Below are 21,842 nucleotides of genomic sequence, written 5' to 3'. Positions count from 1 at the left end.
AACTCTTTTTTCTCATTTTGCATTAATTTTTCCCATGAAAAGTTTCAAGTTTCTACGGATCCCACTGCAAACTTGAAACGAAACACATGAAATAGGTTGAGATGTTTTTAATGAAAACATGTTTTTAATAACCACTATGAACCGTGACCATTGAAAAAACAAACAAAAATTTTCAAGAAACATGATTTAACTTTTTAGGTTTCAACTTTTTGAACTCTTTTTCCGATCTAGTCGTTAATTTGCAATACTAGAGTCTTTGAGACTCATTTTTATGTAAGTTATGTTCAACTGCCCCTCTAAGCTGATTGAAAAAACCTCCATTTGATTATACAGTATTTTACTTGAATCTTTCTCTGTACAAAGCGCAAAAACACTCAACTTCTTCAAAATAAACAAACTTACATCTAAGCTCTGAGAAATTTGACTGAGAATTGTTACTATCAAAACCAAATGGAAATTGCAATCAAGCAAAAGCAGTAAGAATTGTGGGTAGAATGGGCTACTATCTTGATTAATTGATCTTGGGTTATCATGTGTTTTTCGTAAAAGACACTGGAAACGGAAAAAACCGATTTTTTATTTTAATCTGATCAAAAAATTGCTGCCATTTGGAAGAATGACTTTTACAGAAAATTGTGGATTGCTTTAGTAGAAGCAACGCCTGCGCAATTTTCATAGTTGGAAAATGTTGTCTAAGTTTTACATTATTCATCGTACTTTCTTGTGGGGCAATCAAGAAGAATCTTACAGACTTCTTCAACTTTATTTCATCCGTCGAATCAATTGATTTCCCTCCATCAAATCGAATTGCTTTTCTATTCAAATTTCTATTCAAGCAATTAACCAATATTCACTTACATTAAAATTTTTGAAAAAAAAAAACAAGAGTTGGAATGTATGCTGGGTCACAAAAGCCCTACAAGGATTGAGGCTTAATCAGTCCACTCTCCAAAAAAATCATCACAAACAAATTTGTACAAATGAAAAACCCCAGCAAGTCTATCTAGGTCAATATAGAGGAGGAGAAGTCTGGGTTATCAGAAAGACTATTATTCACGATGCTGAACACATTGGGTTTGTTCCAATTTTGGACATCACTTCTAGCTCACCTCTACCTCATTTGTAGGTTTTGTAAATCAAGAACAATTCCTGTCGTGTGGAAGGCAGTATTCCAGAAAGGTTTAAAAAAATGATACAAAATGAACAAATCAAGAAAAAATGGTTGAATTTGCAAATAATGCGCATTTCCAAATAGAATTTAAAATTTATGAAATTTAGTAAAATTTAGTTGTGATTGGTGTACTTGTTTTTTCAGCAACTAAAATAAGACGAAATCCATATGATTTTTTTCACATTAAAATTAGTTTGTCAAGGTATTCGATTTCATCAAACAGTCAAACAGATTTCAATTACTTTTATCCACTATTTTGATCATTTAAAAAAAGGAAATCGCGCACTAAATATTTAGGATATCCTAAATTTCCAATTTCCTTGTTTATCTTAAAATTTTTAAGTTCGATCTTTTTTGACATGCCGTCACTGAATGAAATCGAGAGATTTGCATAATGAAATTGACTCAGAATACACACGCGCACACAAAAAAAATTAAGTGATAACCTGTAAAACTTTTTCTGACAGTCTGTTTTTTAAATATCAAGTTTTGTCAAAAATCACAGACTTCAGCAAACATAACGTAACAATCTAATGTACAAAAAGAAATTTTTCAATAAATTGATCTTTTGTTTTTGTTCAAAGAATATAACTGACGGAAAAATCAACGCAAGCTACAATCGAGTTCAAATTGTCGTAAGACTTTCAGAGTAAAATGATCCAAAAGTCTTAAACCCATTTTGGAACAGGTAACACCTAATCTTTAAATTAGTGTAAAGAAACTTCCATGAACTTAATCAATCATTTGAATTGATGAATTTAGTTTTTTTTTAATTTGTTTGGACAGAAAGCAAATCAACTATATATTAAAGAAGTAAGGCGGAAAATTCGTCCAATTATCGAGTCTAATATGAAGGTTTTTTTTCGATTTTTCCGTGTAATCGGACGTTTTCCTTACGTTTGAGCCAGGATTCAGCATTGAGAGAAAACTGAAAAAATTACCCAGTTCTTCAAAAATCATTAAAAAAATTGTTCCACTCTGTTAAAATGATACCAATTATGCCATTTAATTATAATTTTACACTCTGTGTGTAATTTACCAAAAATTTTGAAGAATTACATAGGAAGTGATGAAAACTTGGTAAATCTATTAAGATTAAATCAAATTAATTTTTCTTACTATTTTCATGCCATGATACTGAAACAGAGTATCTTAATACATAACAGTTTCTATTTCCTATCTTATTTCATTGAATTTCTATTTCCAATTTCAATGCACAGAAAGTTTATATATTATCTTAACACAGGGGAAATTCGGGCTATTAAGAAGCTATGGCAAGTGTATTTGATTAAAAATCGTATATTGAAAACTTTGATCATTATAAACATTTATAACTGTTGCAAAATTTCCAAAAAAAACTAATGATTGATTGATAAAGCTTTGTACACGGCAAACTTTGAAACAAGTTTTGGTTTTTCGATTTCTGGATCACTTTGTTTCCCAAGTTTTATGTTTTTTTAGTTTTGATTTTCTTATCAGTTTCCTTACCACTTCACAAAATGAATAGAAGGAACTGTGTATTAGGATTATTCCGAATTTTTTTTTCAATCTTCCCTCTGTGCAATTAAAGAACCAGTTTGTTTTCGAGAGTTCATTCCTGCTAATCGAATTACTATCCTGAATTTCGGTTAGATAGATTGAAAGACTTTTTCAAATATCCAATGACGGTTCTTGTAAATATGAAAAAAAAATCACCTAATTTTCAATCTACGTGGGCGGGGTAACTAACAAAGAAAAACTACTGGCTCCTTGTGCTTGGCTCCTTGAGTGCTTGGAAGAAAGAGTGCTTGGCTCCTTGTGCTTAAAAAATAACTCAAGTTTGTTAACTAATTATAAACAAGGTTTTTTTGAAGTTTTGTGGAAATTTTGGCTTCAAAATTGAAGCTTGAACTGGCCTTAAAATCAAAGACCTCAAAACCAAAATTCTGAGTTAGAACAAAAAAAAATCAAATACTCTGATCTTTTTTTCGCAAATGTTGTAATGAAGTTTTGACTTTCAGCTTAGATAGTCAGAGGTGGAAAAAAACTGAAAATCAAGCTTTGAACCAAACTTTTTTTTGATTTTTGAATGCATTTGTTGCTTAAGCTTAACTGTTGTGCAATTCATCCAGAGAAATCAATTCGGTTTGTCCGGATTATGCTGAAAATTTTTGAGTTTATTGTTTAAAAAATCCGCCTCATTGGACCATGCTTAGTGTCCAAACATATTTGTGAGAAAATAGTTTTAAAACAAAGAGTAAATGGACCCAAAAATGTTTCAATTTATAATGGATTTTTTCGATTTCAAGGGATTTTTGGTCAATAAATAAAATATATTATAAAACGAGAAGGATTTCGATTACACAATTTTTCAGTTTGATTTCGAAGATAAAACAAATTGACTATAGTTCATTTTTTTTTAAAATAAAACGGCTTATAATGGAAAGAATTCTGCATGAATTCTTGTGGATTTCTATGGACTTTTAAAGTATAAATTTGATTCAAAACTAAAAAATACTCCGAGTTTTTAAGGAAAATATTCAAACCTTTTTTTTAAAAAAAAAGTCTTGAAATAGTAAAACTGTAACTTATTGTGAATCTAGTTTATTGGCTGATTCTAGAATTCTGAGACTGGCTATCAAGTTCCAAGTGAAAGGTTGAACTTAGATTTTCGTTGCGGAAACACATTGATTAATTTCGAACAAAATAAGTGTGAAAAAGAATAGTTCGCTATTAGATGATATTTTCATTTGAAAAACGAAAATCAAAATGTTTGAATTTCAGTTGTGCTTTCAGATATGAATTAATTTCGTGTGTTCGGTTCCCCCTTTTTTAACTCTAAACATTTTAACACCCTACAATTTCACTCCCTACTTTTTGTTGCCATAGCAATTTAACTACACTACAAATTAAAACCATTTCTATAAATTCCAAAATGAAAATCCAAAATGAAAATAAAACTTATTTCAAAGGGGATTTCGGTAAACATCAAAGAATTAAACGAGAAAAATTTTTGCCATTTGAAGCCAGACAATATCGCGCTACTTAATTCGCGTAAGTTTTGAAGAGAAATTACCTTGCAAATAATTTCAAAGAATCGTCCCAAACTAAAATGAAATGGCCTTGCCAATATTTTCAATGAATCATTCTAAAATGAACCAAAAGCAAGCAATAGTTCAATAAACTTCAAAAACCCGCAAACATTTAGACGGCCTTTGACTAATATGGCCTAATTTTCCAGACATTTTCAGTCGGTATAGAAATTTAAAAAGGTTTAACCAATGCCAAAAGCCTAAAAATCAATAATCTTATAATCATTCTTGAACTTAAACTAATAACCTGATCACTTTGTCAACTTTTTTTTAAATTGTTGGCACATACACACAAAGCTAAAGGGTTTGCCAGCCCGTAGTCCCAACCTAGCATCACGAAAAAAGGGCGATTGTCCTGGGATTAAATTGCTAAGGCACGAGTCATGTTCTTGCGTTTAGTTACGTTTCCGGGAGTCTGGAAGGAAACGTCTTTTCATAATCTCAGAAAAATAGATCAGACAAACTCTGCATTGAAGCAATAACCAATCATAAAAATTTAACATAAATGCAATTCTTAGACACGAAAAAGTTGACCTAGTCCATCGCTCTTAGTTACGGCGTGTACCGAATAACGCCACCGTCTGGACATTTGGGCTCTACAAGTAAGAAGAAAAAAGAGTAAAATCATTTACAATGGGTTTTTTGGTCTATTTTGGTAACATATAATCAATTATCATGTTGAACAATTATCATGATGAATACTGAAACTGTTTTAATAATTTTCACGTATGCTCAGTCTGGGCTAGAATGAAAGTAAATATGAAAGATCTGTTCTCTTTTTTCACAAAAGTTGAAATTCACTATTCTGAGATTTTCGTTTTTTGAACGCTTAAGCCCCACTAGTTTAGGAAAGGAACGTTAATTCTTTCCATTGTAAAAAAGAATCGTTTTTAGATCCAGCGTGTCCAGAAGGATTCCAGAGAACTGCCTGGAGTTTGAAAACGAATAAGTGCTACAGGCCGCTGCCACTAAACAAAACTAATCAGCAGGGTTATGACAACTTTTATGAGGCTGTCAAAGACTGCAAAAAACTGTAAGTACATCGCTTTAGTTTGGGTTTAGTTTAGAAAACCGGCCCTATTTTGTTGTTTTCAGAAACAGAAAAATTTTGATAACGAAGCCAAACTTTGTGTTTTGTGATTTTTATGCGGATTCCGCTCTCTTTGTTCTTCTTTTGTTCTTTCATTTTCTTTGATCATTTCGACAAAAGTGAAATGTGTGTAAACCATCGTAATCAGTTTAAGCTCTAAGTCTACTAATTTTGTTCACGCAGATTTAATTTGGCGCGTCAACCTTTGCCCATCACAATTCTCAGCGTTTGGTGTTTAATTATTTTGCCGGAAATGAAGAAGTGCAGAGAGTGTGTATAGAGGAACAAGCCTTTTTCGAGAAATAGATACAACATTAAACCAAATGTTTTGAATTTTTCCCGAACTTTTGCTGGTCATGAAAAAAGATACAGAAGAGTACATAAATAGAAAGAATAAATGAAAGAATAAATAGAAGAGTGCATAATGATCTGCTGCAGTTTGTTTTTAAAAAGATAGGGATGCATCTTATATTCTCTCCACAAATAAAGTAGCAATGTCACGAAAGTCAATTTTGGCTAAATTGGTAAGGATATGGATTCCATAAACAATGTTGCTGAGTTCAATTAAATTGAAAAAAATTTTGAAAGCAAATTGGCGAGTGCAGTAATTGGACACTAGGCTGAAACCTTACAGGCAGAATCGAAATAACAGAAAAATGCCAAGCAATGTCTTTTGCGTTTTAAAGGTACAATTAACTTGCGATGCCTTTCGCGTTTTCGATACCAATTGTCATGTAAAATTCGTTTGAAATTAGTTACAGGAAGCGTAGTGTCCCGACCTACGAAACAAACGGAATATTTATGATCGGTGTGGTTTTTTTATACAGTCATATTCCGCCGATCGAAATCATAGTTTTTCATTAAGAGTTTTTTTATACTTCATCAAAGATGTCGACTTTTTGGGCTCAAAATTAAAATCTATTTTACCTCCTTTTTTGTCAAGCTCTGAAGATTTGAAAACTGCCAAATTGGCCGTGCTCTGGACTAAACTATGCGCGCTTTGCAAAGTTTATTGATAACGCTGAGAGTGCAACACGAATTATTTATGCGTGGCGATTCATCCCGCAGAACAAAATCGTTCAAATCTTTCCCACGGTACCTCACACTGTGGTTGGACCCCCTGCGGGACGACCGGTGTTTTAGTCTACTACATGGGTCCCCGGGTTGACCTCCATGCACCGAAAATGCTTATCATACAATTCCATACATCAAATGTGTGGAAAATTGCTTGTCATACAATTTTCAAACAATTTCTAAAAATGGTTGAAAAAAGATATAAACTTATTTCTGTGGCTGTTTGATTCTAATAAAACAGTCTGGTAAAAACCGAGGTTTTCGTTTCTTTGAAAAAAATGCTTATCATACAATTCCCATATAAAAAAATTGTATGACTGGCACATTTTTTTGATGGCGACACAAAAAGCTTTTTCAAGTAATTCTGAAAATTTGGCCCAAAAATTTTTGTTTTTTTTTCAACCGCAAATCGAATTTCGTACGCAAACAAACATTTTTCGAAATTTTTTTTTTGCATGCAAAATTTAATATTTTGTGTGCATAACGTAGTCCTGGATACGATAAAATTGGCTTTTATTTTCTTTTCACTTAATTTTTTTTTCAAAAACGCTGAACGTTTTTTTTTCAACCGCAAATCAAGTTTCGTACGCAAACAAACATTTTTCGAAAAAAAGTTTTGCATGCAAAATTTAATTTTTTGTGTGCATAACGTAGTCCTGGATACGATAATGTTGGCTTATATTTTCTTTTGACTTAATTTTTTTTTCAAAAACGCTGAAAATTTCTATTTTCTTTGTATGGGCTGTTTATATATGCCTTGATCAATGTCTGATAATTTGAAAATGTAAAAATTTAAAATAAACACCATTAAAAAATTTTTCCAAAAATTAAAAGTTTGCCCGGGTCGAGATCCCGCTCAAAAACCGCTCAAGATTTGAGCGGTTTGAGCGGTTTTCCAGCAAGATTTGAGCGGTTTGAGCGGTTTGGGCGGTTTGGGCGGTTTTTTTGGAAAAACCGCTCAAACCGCTCAAATCTTGCTTAAAAAACCGCTCAAAAACCGCTCATTTCTTGCGGTGATTTTTGAACGGTTTTTCTAGCAAGATTTGAGCGGTTTTTGAGCGGTCTTCCCGTGTCGAGGTCCCAGACTCCCCCCCGCCCCAACATACCCCCCCCCCCCCCCAACGTACTCCCTCCCCCCCCCCCCGCCAACGTACCCCCTCAACGTATGCAACATCCAACGTACCCCCCCCCCCCCCCAACGTACCCCCCCTCAACGTACCCCCCCCCCCCCCCCCCCCCTCAACGTACATCTAACTCTAGTAAGAGGTGAGGGGGGACGTCAACTCTAGTAAGAGGTGGGGGGGGGGGGGGTTGGTGTGCGATCTTACAATCGATTATTTTTGTTATTTTGTAGAGACTGACAATAAAGATCCTGACAGTATATTTGTTGTGTATGTCTAAAACATTGAACATATTCAGTAGAAGAAATACAGCGAATATTAAGCTTCCAGGAAGTCCGAATAGACTAACGGATAAGGCGTCTGACTTCGAATCAGGAGATTTCGGGTTCGAATCCCACCGTTGTCGACTTTTTATTATTAAATCTTGCGCGGTTTTTGAGCGGTTTTTTTAGATAAACCGCTCAAAACCGTTCAAATCTTGCGCGGTTTTTGAGCGGTTTTTTTAGATAAACCGTTCAAAAACCGCTCAAACCGCTCATTTTGAAGCAAGATTTTGAGCGTAATTGTCTAAAAAAACCGCTCAAACCGCTCAAATCTTGCTTCAAATTAGGTGAAAAATCTCGACTAGGGTGTTACTTTTGTTATATCAATTTGAAATTGATAAGTAACCAAAGTTTTTGTCACTTGTGTTCGGCTAATTTTAGAAAGAAACTTTTCTAAAATTAATTTAGAAAGAAAAATTCAAATTTTTTGGTTTATGGAAAAACACCTGTCATACAATTTTCATTTAAGGAAAAACGTTTATCATAGAGATTTCATACAATTTTCTGTACGTATGGAATTGTATGGAATTGTATGACACGAAGTTTCTCATATATGGAAAATGCATGATAAGAAGTTGCGGTCATCCCGGGTCGTCAAATTTTGGTTGTAGAATCATATCTATCTCCCCATTTGTTCGTAACCTCTGAATATCCCTTATGGTTATTCCGAGGGGGGGGGGGGTGTGGTGTCGGTGGTTGTTGGCTATTATGGCGGCTTTTTGTAAGAACATTACTTCTCCTCTATAGTTTGATGCGATAGGTTCAATCAAGAATGATCTGAAAAATGGTAATCAAACGTAGGAGACAGTTTAAAGCCATCGTTTTTCGAATAGACATACGCTACACTAATTTCCAAATAACTATTTTAGTAACACGTGCCAAAATGTTCTTTTGTTACAGCTTTGTTACTTTTCAAACTGTTTCGCAGTCGTGCCGCGTGCCTTAGTCGCGCTCTCAGTTTTTTCTTAATTCACGCCGTCAGTCTATTCTTAAGTCGCGCGATCAGTCTTAACTTTTGTCGCGCTATCAGTCTTTTCTAAAAACTTAGAGGTACAATAGTCGTAATACTTTTGATTAAAGAATAAAAAAGTAAATAACAAAATAACTTAGAGTTAAAACATTAACAAGTGAGTGAGCATTCTCTCTGTCCGAGAAAACTATTATATCACGTTCAAATGAAAATGACCGATTGAAGTAATTTTGAAATAGCTTCAATTAATAATACAGTGAAAAACAACATTCCTCCTAACATACAAAAAATTTATTTTACTTCTCTCATTACTAACAATAAAATAACTGTTCCTTTTCTCCCCGCCAAAGACAGTGGCAAGTAAAAGAAAAAGTTTTTGCGACGTCTAAGTATAAATACTGCACTGTAAGGTTAGTACTGCTGGTATGCGTACAAACTTCTGATCTACAATTTTGTTTATCCAAAAAACTGTTTTTAAAACTGCATAATTATGGTAACTTCCCAAATGGCATAATTCCCAAATGGCATAAAAATGGAAACTTTTCCCAAATGGCATAAATTTCAAGTTTTAATTGTAATTTAAACGTTTTCTATCAATTTCTCTTTCGATCATTTTGTCAGGAACAAAACTATGTAAACAAGACTTGGAATTAATTGCTTCCAAACAAATTTAAGCAACAGGTTTGTCGAAAAAAATTGACCACAAGAAGCTTATTAATAATCGCAAGCTTATGCTTCTTGCTTTTGATAAAAAATATTTACAAGTTTTTCACGATAAAATGTCAATCAACATTCGAATTGACAATTTGACTAATTTTCTCACATTGTTCACGAAAAAATTGTTCTCGATTTTTCCAAAGCAACTGTTGCATGAAATTTATGCCATTTGGGAAATTTTTCACTTTTATGCCATTTGGGAATTATGCCATTTGAGACGTAATCCCATTCTCGATAATAATTACATGTTTACACTGAACTTTACAAATTGTCATGAAGTGATATTTGCCTGTATATTCTGTGAAAGTCAAACTTTTTCATATATAATTAGGTAAGTTTCTCTTGGAAAAATTACCGCTTTCACACTGTTGTTGTTTCAACCTTTGTTATGATTAAGTTCTATTCTGACTTCAAAATGATTTAAAATTTTTCGTTCATTTGATTTTAAAACAATTATCATCTTCTTGTGGTTTATAGTTCCCTTTTCAACAATAAGTGTGACGTTTAAAGATTCAAAGGGAAGGTAAATTTTCAGATGAAAGCTTTCTGAAATCGAGATTTTTAACATCAGACGTGATTATGTCCTCTTTTTCTTCTCCTACGAATAAGTTGCTTCCCAAAATTAATTTTGTTATCTTCTGTCACGTTAATTTCAAGTTAGCACTTTTTCTCTCAATTGTGACTTTGGCTTTCCTGTCAATTTGTCTCAAATTTTTTTAAATGAAGTCTGAAAGCAATTGTCTGCCGTAAACTTCAGTCTAAAAGTTCGTTTGTCTTCAATTTGTAGTGCAATATATAAAAATCTAACGTAATTTATTGACCGCTTCGTCTAAGAAAGGAGAATGGGATGACGTCTTTCCATCGGGCTAGGTAGATTACCTAAAACTACAGTTTCTTGGACAATAACGGCAAGATGAAAGAGAACAGCGTGACTCATATCACCGAATGGGAATATCCACGTTTGATTCTGCCAAAATGAACAAATCTCAAGTAACTAATGAAAATGTGATTATTGTTCCGGCTTTCGATACGAAAGTAACGGAATATTTGTGCTCGGGGAGGGTTTTTTTTCTTCAGACAATTTTGGACTTTTCAACTAGCCATTTTTGACGGAATTTTTTACATATCGTTCGAAAAGTATTGTTGTCGTGAGCTCAAATTTGAAAAGATATTTCACCTGTGATCATTTTTCGTAAAACTATGGGGGCTTAAAGATTGCCATTTTGGCCAATTTGGGCCAATTAACGCGCGATATATTTCGCGCTATTAACGCGTAAGCGAAGAGTTAATCCGTCTTAGAAATCGTTCCAAATTGGCCAAAAGAAGCTTATTCGCCATAGTTGGTTTGTCACAAGGAGCAAAACCTATCCTTTTGTACTTTGTATGGCGTGTGGGGTGATGATTTTCATAAAAAATTTCAAATTTTAGAAAAAAAAATTGCTTTTTTTTTCTAACATTTAATTTTTTAACTTTGTTACTGCTCCATAAACTTTAAAAGACAGTCGGAACATTCAGGGCTTCGCCCTGATACGAGCAGTCTTGTTTAATTGGTAACTAATTAAAATGTGAACTAACCTCAAAGATGAAACAATAAAAAGGAGAGAGTATTCTCTCCATCGGACAGAATAAATTTATTAAATTCAAATAAAAACAAGACTGCTCGTATCAGGGCGAAGCCCTGAATGTTCCGACTGCCTTTTAAGGTTTATGGAGCAGCAGTAATAACATTAAAAAAATTAAATGAAATAAAATAGAACGAAATTTTTTTTTCCAAAATTTGAATTTTTTTATGAAAATCATCCCCCCACACGCCATATAAAGTACAAAAGAATAGATTTCGCTCCTAATAACAAATCAATTATGGCAAATAAGCTTCGTTCAACGAATTTGGAACGATTTATAAGACGGAATAAAGCTCCGCTTACGCGTTAATAGCGCGAATTACATCGCGCGTTAATTGTCCCAAATTGGTCAAAATGGCCAAAATAGCTAAATTTAAAGCCTCATAACTTTACGAAAAATGATCGCAGGTAAAATATCTTTTTAAATTTAAGCTCAGGACAACAATACCTGTTGAATGATATAAAAAAATTCCGTCAAAAATGGCTAGTTTAAAAGTCGAAATTTGTCCGAAGAAAAAAAAACCCACCCCGAGCACAAATATTCCGTTACTTTCGTATCGAAAGTCGGAACAAAAATAAAATAAAAAGGTTAAATTAAAAAAAAAACAGGTCGAATAAATAAAATGGTGAATCACAACAACACGCAACTATATTCTTATTTCATCGTTTTTTTTTTCAAGAAGCAAGTTGAGTCCTGTCTATAGGAAAAAGGTGCCCAGGATTGCTTTTTTTCTTAGGTACGGATAAAGAAGTCGCATCTGTACCAAGGTACAGTTATACCAAAACAAAAATTCTTGAAACTCTTACCATTTTTTTTTTCAAATCGAATTCTGTGGGTGAATTCCAATAAGTTGTTAAAGTTATTGCCAATTTTTCAAACAGCCAAAACGAAACAGCTGGGCTTTAAAATAGAGACCACCGCAGTCGCCAGCGTGACACAAAATTAGAGCAGTTATCGCCGAAAGCGGCGACGCACGTACCGCACCTACCAGCAATCTTAAACCGAGGTAGTCTACTTGGTAGTCTTGAACAGTTTTTTTGAATAACTTTATTCATATTGGCGCTTGTGAGCAACCACCACTACGGTCTGTCTCCAACTTGCCGGTTAAATTGAAATTTAGAAGCCCACGTTTATCTAATTCATACGTTTGTATACGTGGAATCGGATGGCAAATGCTGGATTCTTTTGATAAAACTGGAGCCCACTGACAACACCTAGAATGAAGCGGCAAAAACTGCAAAACCACCCCAGAACTGAACAATCTTTATCGGAATTTGCACAAAGGCCAGTGCTCATTTTTCCCTGTATTCCATAACAACTTGAAAACAGTTCGAAATTTTCATAGATTTTTTTTTCGTATTTCAATTGAAAAACCTCGAGCACGAACGACAGACGTGTCGATGGATTTCAGACATCAGCGCGCACAATTTTGCGCACTTCTACAAAACCGGTTTTGTGCGGCGAAATTGACAACATTAAAAACAAATCAAATTTGACTTTTCAAAATAAGTTACTCGGATGTTTATGTGTTTGTGCACAACAAGCGCAATTCTGAGATTTTGTTTTATTTGTTTTAGGGGTGCACATCTGTTGGAAGTTGATCAACATGAGGAGCTAGTGAAACTACGCGAATACTTTTCGGAGCTTGAAAACAGCACCCTCTGGATTGGAGTAGCCAGGCAACGAGTCAAAAACCATCGCCACCTCCACAGTTCAAAGGCATATATACCCTTCTCCTTAAGACCATCTCTAAATTATTCACCTTTCAAAAAACTGTACAGGCTCAATTTACAATGAATGATCCAGTACATGATGAAAGTTAGCGAAAGCAAGGCTTTCGAAAGAGTGTTTTCTATCTCAGCGTTTGAGTTCTTGGACTAATCAAAGATTCTGTCTCGCATATCCTAAGTTTTTTTTAGTAGATACAGCCAGACTTTTTCTAAGAGACTTTTCAAAAAAAAGCATACATTCAACTAAGGTAATTTTGGATGATGCGTCCTGAAAATGCAGCTTTTTTTGAAAACTTTTCTAAAATGTTTTTGTTTTTGAACTGCTTTTTTTTTAAAATTGAAAAATATTTTCGCCATTTTGTTATTATGTTTTTGGGAAATTCGTGAAGGCAAACGCAGTCGATAACTATTTATAAAAATAGTTTAACGAGTAGTATTGTATCGTGTCCCGGATCCTAATGGGGGGTCCTCACGTAAAGCAAAATCCAAGGAAAGGGGTCCATGATTTTTTGAAGGACCACTATCCTAGGATTTTGTAAATGAACGCAAGTTCCCACCCCTAAAGTAAAAGACCCCTCCTTGGATCTTGTTGAGCTGAGCTTAACAACCGGGACCCGATACAAAAATTCCTTCTAATTTCGTTTTATGGTGGTCCCTTTTCCCGCGATAATTTAAGTCAATCGTCCTAATTCCTGAATTTTTCTTTTTCGTCCATGTTTCATGTGGTCCCTTTTCCCGCAATAATTTAAGTCAATTGTCCTAATTCCTGAATTTTTTCTCTTTCGTCCATGTTTCATGTGGCTTGCTTTCTTTTCGTCGAAGATTTGTCATGCTAATAAAATATATTGTTTCAGAAAAAATATGTTTCAGAATTAATTGTTTTTAGTTTTGGTTTTCTTTGCACTGTTTTTAGATGCTCGTTTTTCTAAAGCTTCAGATAAAATAAATGGGTCAATTATAGGTAGAAGTTCACGGACTCGGCTACTAGAAGCTTCTTCTTCTTCTTGCAGCTCTGTTTCTGAGCAGGGCCGCTGTAAAAATCGCCAATCCGGAAGTTGAAAGTCGGGGGAACTGTTATCAGTTTCCTTGTATGAGTTGACCCACTCGGTGTCCATGTAAATGTCTTCTAGAAATGCATTTTTTTCAGTGACTTTATTGCCAAAGTGCTCTGTCGAAAATCTTTCGAAAAGGAGAAAACGTTTTTTATTTGAGTGTGGATAAGACAAGTTTGTTTTGTTTCACTATCATATTGGTGTGACCTTTCGAAACTATACTATAGTTGTACACTCTCATTGTTTTCACTGTGAATAATGTGTCTCTGAACGTTTGATGGACCAGTTCTCTCACTGCACTCCGTTTTATTCCTTTGGCACTCAATTTTTGAGTGCCTTCTAAACAGAAGCAAAGTTAATATTCTTTTCTATAACGCAGGGGATAGTTTCATTTCACTTCAGCTCAATTTATACCGAACAAATTTTACTTGGTTTAACCAAAAAAGTGCAGAATACTCTGATAAATGATTTAAAAAAGAGGAAAAGAGAAGAAATCTGTTTTCAGATTAATCAACATTTTGGCAACATTATGTAACGTTGCCTAAATTAGCTGAATGCCCATAGTTTAACGCAACACTTAAGGGTGGAGGGAAGTTGATGGTTATAATTTTGTTCTGTAAAAGGTAGGAATGGGAGTGGAAGTGTGGTTTAAACTGGAGTTTTTACTTACCATAAAGGACGACCGAATTTAGTTTTGGTTTTAGGGCGATGAACTCTCTGATCGGCTTCCCACCAACCTCGTCTTTGAACTTCAGCACAATATTCTTGTTGGTATCCTCGAATAACAAATGGTCCTCATCGTAATTTGAAAAGACGAAATCAGCTTTTATTTTCTTTAAGTCTCGGTAAACTTCGTCAGTTTTAATGGCATAACGGACTAAACATAATGGCGTAAAGGAGTTCCAAGTTTAGATGCGGTTTCTATTTTTGATCATGAAATTGCAACATGAAACGCTTGGCGAGGTCTAAGATGGTCCCACCAACTATCATAGATTTGTCCCACAAAATGTTTGTCACTGAAAAACTGATTGTAGCTAACTGATCGTCATTGATTTGAAATTTTTTCATTGTGCGCAGAACTGTTTTTTGTAAAAGTTCTCTCTCATTCCTTACAATCTCCAGCTTCCTCCTTCCTAACTTGGACTCCATTGTCTTACTGACTGTTGAGCTGAAAATTAGCATGTAAAAATTCTCCTGGAATTTATTTATCGCGGCTTTTCATAGGCGGGTGTTGAGGTCGACAAAGGGTGCCATCCGATGACTTTGGCGGAACTGAAGAACTTTTCCGAGGTGAGTTATTTTCATCCCAACTCGTGATACAGTTCTAGGGTAAGGTAATGCAAAACATAACCTCCATTAGGATGCAAGGTCTGGAGAAGTTTTGTCTTTTTGGCGGTGTGGTGATTCCCAACGTTCCCAACAAGTCGACTTGCTCGTTGCTCATTGCACCGATTTCCACTACTTCATGGGACGGGGCAAGGGGTTATCAGCAAAGAAGTCGTGAAGCCCTTCGGGTATGGTCAAATTGACTTCAACTATGTAACCCAACTCTGAGGTTTCGCTGGTGAGCAGTATGTCTTCCAGACTTTTTTCAACTATTGAAAAACCGTTCAATGGCAAAAAGCAGTGTTTCATTATGCTCCCGTACAAATTGTTTGCATCATGATTGAGATGTAGCTTGATGGTTCGGAGGGCGAAACATCGTCGAGGTGTTTATTGTTCGCTTTGTAAAATCGGTGCGCGTGAACCGACGACATGCTTCCTCGTATCATTCGCTGCACAAGGTCCAAATGTTCACGGTTCGTTAAGAGTTTCAGGTCGGGCATACAAACTTCATGAAAAGCTTCGAAAACGGAAGCAAGTAATAGCATATCTGTAGTCAAGTACAAGTCACGGTTATCACCAAGTGAACCACAATTTAGTTCGGTGAAAACTTTTAGGGAATGATTTTACTCGCTTCTTTTAACGCTCAAATCCCCTCCTGTTAGACTATTTTTCCACATTGCTCGCGGGAAGTCGAGTTTCTCGGAAATTTTCGAACGAGTTGAAATATGAGTAGGGGTAATGCCCTTTCTGTTTCATTATACTGAGTTTTTCAGGGGAGTGGTCGAGTTTTTCCAGTAGAACAACTTTTCGTCGGGCAAATTATCGACAAGTTTTGCTTGTGGCGCTAGCATAACTAGTTACGTACGAGTTTTTTGATTTTTTCCTTTTTTGACCGAGTACATTTTTTAATGAGGTTGTCAAAGAAATATATTTTTCATCAGATGCGAGTATTACAGAAAATGTGTTTTCTGAACCGCTTTTTGCAGCGCTTTGACTATATGTAAGTCATAATGAAAGTCATAATTCGACAAATTATGAGCTACTACTCGGATGGAAATTGTTGTTCTTCCATTAACGATACACTCATTATGTGCCCAACCCAGGTTGTACCACTTGGTCATTGTCGGAAAAAATGTTCATGCAAATCCAACAAACAGAAGCATCCTCCCGTTACTGGTCTGTTATAATGGTGATGGTGTAATATTTCCTTTTTCTTTTTTCCCGGATTAGGCCTTGTTTTGACGACATCTTAGTCTTGGTATTATAGTTCCTGATGACTTCTCAGAGTTTGGAAAAAAACGCATGTGTGGAAACATTTTTGCGCCAAATTTCAGATTGGAATTGGTGCACTTTGTGCCGCACGTACTCAACCAGTTTCCGGTAATCACTTATCAAACACGTAGTGAAATTTTGATCCAACTGTCAGCAGCAACAAGTCAACAACCAGGCTAAAAGTGAATCTGCTCGACACTCTTATGGGCAACAATTCGGCATCGTTGAACCTGAACAGAAAAATAAATTTTATATCTAGTTTTGGCGTGAAAAGTAAAAGGGGGTTTGAATAGGTGAAGAAAATTGTTGAGGGGGTATTACGTTTAACTTACCGAAAGACGATGATTTGACAATTGTTCAGTCTTTCAAATCTGTCCATATCCATCAGACCCATTGGCATTTCGTATTCGCCATTGATTTTCACAGTTCCTTCTTTATCCAGATCGTAGGTTGAGACTTTTTTTCTCCAGCCACCTTCAAGATGTGGGTTAGAGGGCTGGCTCATTCACATTGTGATATGCTGCAACAAAGCAGCATAGAAAGCAACGGTCATAACTGTGAGCAGAATACAAACAGCACTGAGTGCATCAGGTAGCTCGAGGTAGGGTCCTGCTCTTTTTGGCGAGAAGACCGCGAAACTGATTTGCTGCTTTTCAATTCGACCGATAATCCATCCGCTACCATGAGAAGAGAAGGAATTGACTTGGTTGACCATATGTTCGATCAGTTCCAAGTATTGACCACCAGCTATCCCCTCGAAGTACACTGTCAATGTCTTAGTGTTTAAAAGTAGCATCGTTGTTTCGAACTTTCCAATATTCCCGTCTTCCACAGTAGGAATTTTGATCATTTCCACTTCCACATGGAATTGCACCTTGTTCGGATCCTCTTTTACTCCTTCCCAGTATGAGAGCATCTATTTCCTTTTTGTGTTGCATCATGACTTGGAGCAAATCCATTTTTTGTTACCAATTTTGAGATCGTATCGGAATTTAGCTCTGAACGCGCTTTCCGTCGGGGCAGCGGAAGAGCTCATCTCGATACCAACCCAAACTGGCAAGGCGTGCTTCTTCAGCAAATCTTTTTTTTTTGGTAGGTTACCGCGGTGAGAAATTTTGCATGGCAATCGATACAATGACTATTGAAAGTCATTTCATGTGCCAGCTCGACATGCTCTCGGGCTTCCGACAAACTCTGGAATGATTCGAGACACTCATTGCAAACAGTTTGAGGAGGAGGAGGAAGAATGATCTTTTGTACCTGCTGTACTTTTTTCTCATGTTTTCTCAAGCTCATTATTTTTTTGCACTGCTGGCAAGGAACAGGTGTCGCATTAGAAGTAGAGTTCGGCATTGTGTGTTGAATTTATGGAAATAAATCAGAAAAATTTCAAGATTGAAGTAAATTTGGGTATGGAGAAGCAAAAACGAGAAGTGACTAGGACTAAAAGCGAAGATTTTTGCGAAAAAGGACAAATAGAAGCTATTAACGAGAGTTATACTTCACATTGAACTTGACGATAAGTACTTTCCTTTCCAAAGAGAGGGTTTGTTGTGGCTTTAGGCTCTATATCTTAATCAGCTTGTTCAAGTGCAAGGATTTTGTATATTGTAAAACTGATTCATTTACAGCCTCAAACATGTGCTGTAAATTTTAGGGATAGCGATAATTTTTTTCTAGGTTTGGCTTTTTTTTGGAGAAAAGTTTAGAATTTCAATTAGCATTTCAGTACCAATTGACAAAATTTAAAGCTTAGAATGATTCAGATTCAGCCTAAGAAATTTTCTGACTAGTTTTAACTGGGAAGCAATAATTTTTTTAAAATGATTTCAAGCCTACTTTTTGGTTTGCTTGAACAAATATAATAGTAAGTAGAAAATTGAAATAAAGTGTAAAATTTGAAATAACGAAAATAAAGCCCCCTCAACTATATAAATAAGTCGAATATGAGACAGTAGTATTGAAAAAAAAAGAAAGTTTCTCAAATTGGATATCTTCATGATTGCATAGTTTGTCATTTGAATATGTTTAAAACATATCGAAATCAAAGTTTCTTTCATATGATTAAAAGTACCGTGGAACCTTTCATATCAGGTCTCTCGAAATATTAAGGCATGGCCGTTTGTTTTAAGGGGCAATAGCTAACCCGGCGTTGCTCGTCGCTGCGCTCCTCGGGAACGCCCCCGGTCTGTAAAGTCAAGTGAAAAAAAAATTGTTCCTATCCAAATTAAAGAACACCTCAAAATTATCATGTTGTGAAAAAACGGAAAAGTAAATTTACAAAGATGTCTGTAAAATCAATTGACAATAAACCAAAAAATTTTATTTGATCTAGAGCACAGTTCTATTGGTCGTGTTCAAAACCTAAAAACTTGTTTTTTTTTTGTTTTTTCACCTCCATTTTTACCGTAAAATAATCTTTTTCAACTTAAAATCAGTTGAATATGTGATATGATTTTTTAGGAACAATCTGATGCCTAAATAGGACAAGCGTAGAGTTTTGAAAAACATTTACATCAATCAAAGAGAGTAGACGCTTAAAAAGTTGTGATTTTTTGCGAAAATCGGGTTTTCATGTAAATTTTTTTTAAAATATTGTGAAAAAAGATGTCTCCAATTCCAATTTAATTACCCTCAATCAATTTAATCTAATCTTTTGAGCAGAGTTAAGGCTCATGTTTTTTTTGAGAAACAAAAACATAAATTTACATTTTTTTTTGTTTTTAACGAGAAAACTGTCCGTTTTGCACGCAAAACATATAAATAAACGCAATAAAAGCAGAATTATGGCATAAAAAACTCTCTGTTACTTTGCGTAAGACCTGACTAACCCGCCGGGCACAAAGTAAAATGAGAAAAAGGGAGCAGAGAGTGTTTGAAAAAAAAGCCTAATAAATATGATTGGACTACCAACAAGAAAAAAGTGGACCCTTCCGTCTTTATCTTTTTTTTGAAAAGAAAGCAATATCCTGAAACTTTCTCTCTCTCTCATTTCTTCTCAACATTAGTTTTAGCGAAAAATTACTCTCGATTAATGATTTTTTTCAAATTTTTTTAAAAAAGTTTTCTCTAATATCTTGCTGAGCAAACTTTAATTTATCTTTTCAGCAAGATAAAAATTGAAAGATTTAAACACACACAGTCATAATAAACCAACTTAAAATCAAATCAAACGAAATTGAAACTTTAAAACCTTGGTGTATTAATTGAAACAAAGGAAAATTTTTTTGTTTAAGTTATTGGAACTCTCAAAATTGTAGTTTTTTCTTTTTTGGCTCATTGCAAGCTGCAGTTGGAGGGGTTCCTTGAAAAAAGTCTGTGGTCACTAGATCAATTGTCTCCGCACTCTGTGTCCGTGAAACCAGAGCATCCGAATAGCAAGTTGATTGTTCTGGAAATGAAACTGCTCCCCTAACAAAGAACTTTGTAGACATTGCTGTCGGAATATCGCAGTACGCTTCGCGCTCTGCACAATCACAAACACATCCCTCTTGATTTTCATACAACAGCATTGACTCGCAGTCAACCGCTAATAAAATTTTTCTGGGAGACTGCTAGCGCGAGTTTGTGTCGTTTATCTCAGTCTTTTCTTTTACTGGATAGCTCTCGTGAATAATGCAAGTCTCGTACATTCGTTTTCAGTTCTGTCGAGGTAGGTCGATGTGATCAAGGAGGTAGTTTGGTAGCGACATGGGGTTTTTGTAGTCGATTCCGTGTTTTGATTGGCTTCATTTTTTCGGGCAGCCAAGTCATTGAACGGACTTGCTGTAGATGGGGAGACTCTCTCTTACTGTTGTTGGATGACTGTAATCAATTCTCTCGTATATGTTTGATAAATAACTGTTTTTTCTCGATCAGACACTGAAATTATTTGTAAAAGATTATTCATGACTTCAAGATGTTTTAAGTTTTGTTAAAATACTTTGACTGAGCTAGCTAATTTGAAATGGAAGAATGAAAAGTATGCAAAGTTTATTATTGAGAATGAAATCAAGAAAGGGGTGGCATGACTCAATTAGGTCAAAGCTAAGGATATTTTGAGCGAAGCTATCAAAATTTAGTTTTTCTTTCACGTACGACGCTTAAGGCTATGTTAATTTTGCATGGGAAAACCCGACTTTTTAGATTTATGCGAGAGCTTTAATATAGTGGCTACGGGCGAACGCACTTAAACTCAGGTTTTCTGTCAGTTTTCCAGATAATCTTTGACATGCTGTAAAAGTTTCCCTAGTTTCCTTACCATGACTGATAGCGGTCATTAAAATAACTGTGATAAAAAACAACAGAAGATTTTTGTGGTATGCCTGGAGTGAAAAGGCAATTCAAGACTCGTATAAAATTTTGTTCATCGTATAAGATATTGTTTTCCTGATTGTTAAAAGTTATCAGTATAGCTTACGGCGCTCGTAAAATTGTCTCATAAACTTTTACTTCAGGGCTGCATGACCTGTCTCGTTTACTGTGATCAGTCATTATTCAACGTTCAACACTGAAAACCAGTTGGTTGTTATTCATTTATTATGTACGTTTTTCTTGAAGGAATAACTTTGCCAACTGGTAAATTCGATTCCTTGGCGGACAAAAATAAATTTGACGAAAGGAAAAAATTGCGATGCGACTGATAAACTTAGAAAAAGGGAAACAAGTCATAAAAATCTTCATGCTCGGAAAAAAATGCGAAAGTGAAAACGATGATAACTGTCGTGTTGCTTAACATTATTAACTCGTTAATTAATTGAAACTTCAATGCACTGGTTGAAGCAATGTATGGGCAATCCCCTGATTATTTAAAACAATTCCCTCAGACTTACAAGTTTTTCATCCTGAATCATGAACCCAATTTCTCTGGCTTCGCTTCAAATGCAAATTTTGCAATATCCTCCCATTCGGTTACATTAGATTTTTGCAATCATTCGATTGACAACGAAAAACATTATCATGAGCTGGTCGAATTCCTAAAAGAGACTACCAATAAACTAAACAATATGGCTTCAAAACCTATGTTGTCTCTTGCCTTATCTCTACATTCAAATAAATATTTCACATCGGGTTGCTCCACCCTTTAACTGCCTGGCCCACTGATGGAAAAGTTGAAACCAGCTGTGAATATTGGAACTCTATCAACAATCTAGATGTTAGTGGTGTTCCAGTTTGCAGACGAATGCCTCAAGTTTGCTTCGACTCGCAGAATAAATCTGTACAAAATGAAACTGACATGATTACTAATGTAACAATTGAACGCATTACTAATATTTTGAACATTGAAAATGCTGCTGAGTTTTTTTTTTAGAATAATCGACAT

This window comes from Symsagittifera roscoffensis, chromosome 10, assembly GCF_963678635.1.
Source record: "Symsagittifera roscoffensis chromosome 10, txSymRosc1.1, whole genome shotgun sequence".
NCBI lineage: Eukaryota > Metazoa > Xenacoelomorpha > Acoela > Convolutidae > Symsagittifera > Symsagittifera roscoffensis.
The sequence above is the reverse complement of the archived record's forward strand: the minus strand, read 5'-3'. Positions refer to the sequence as shown.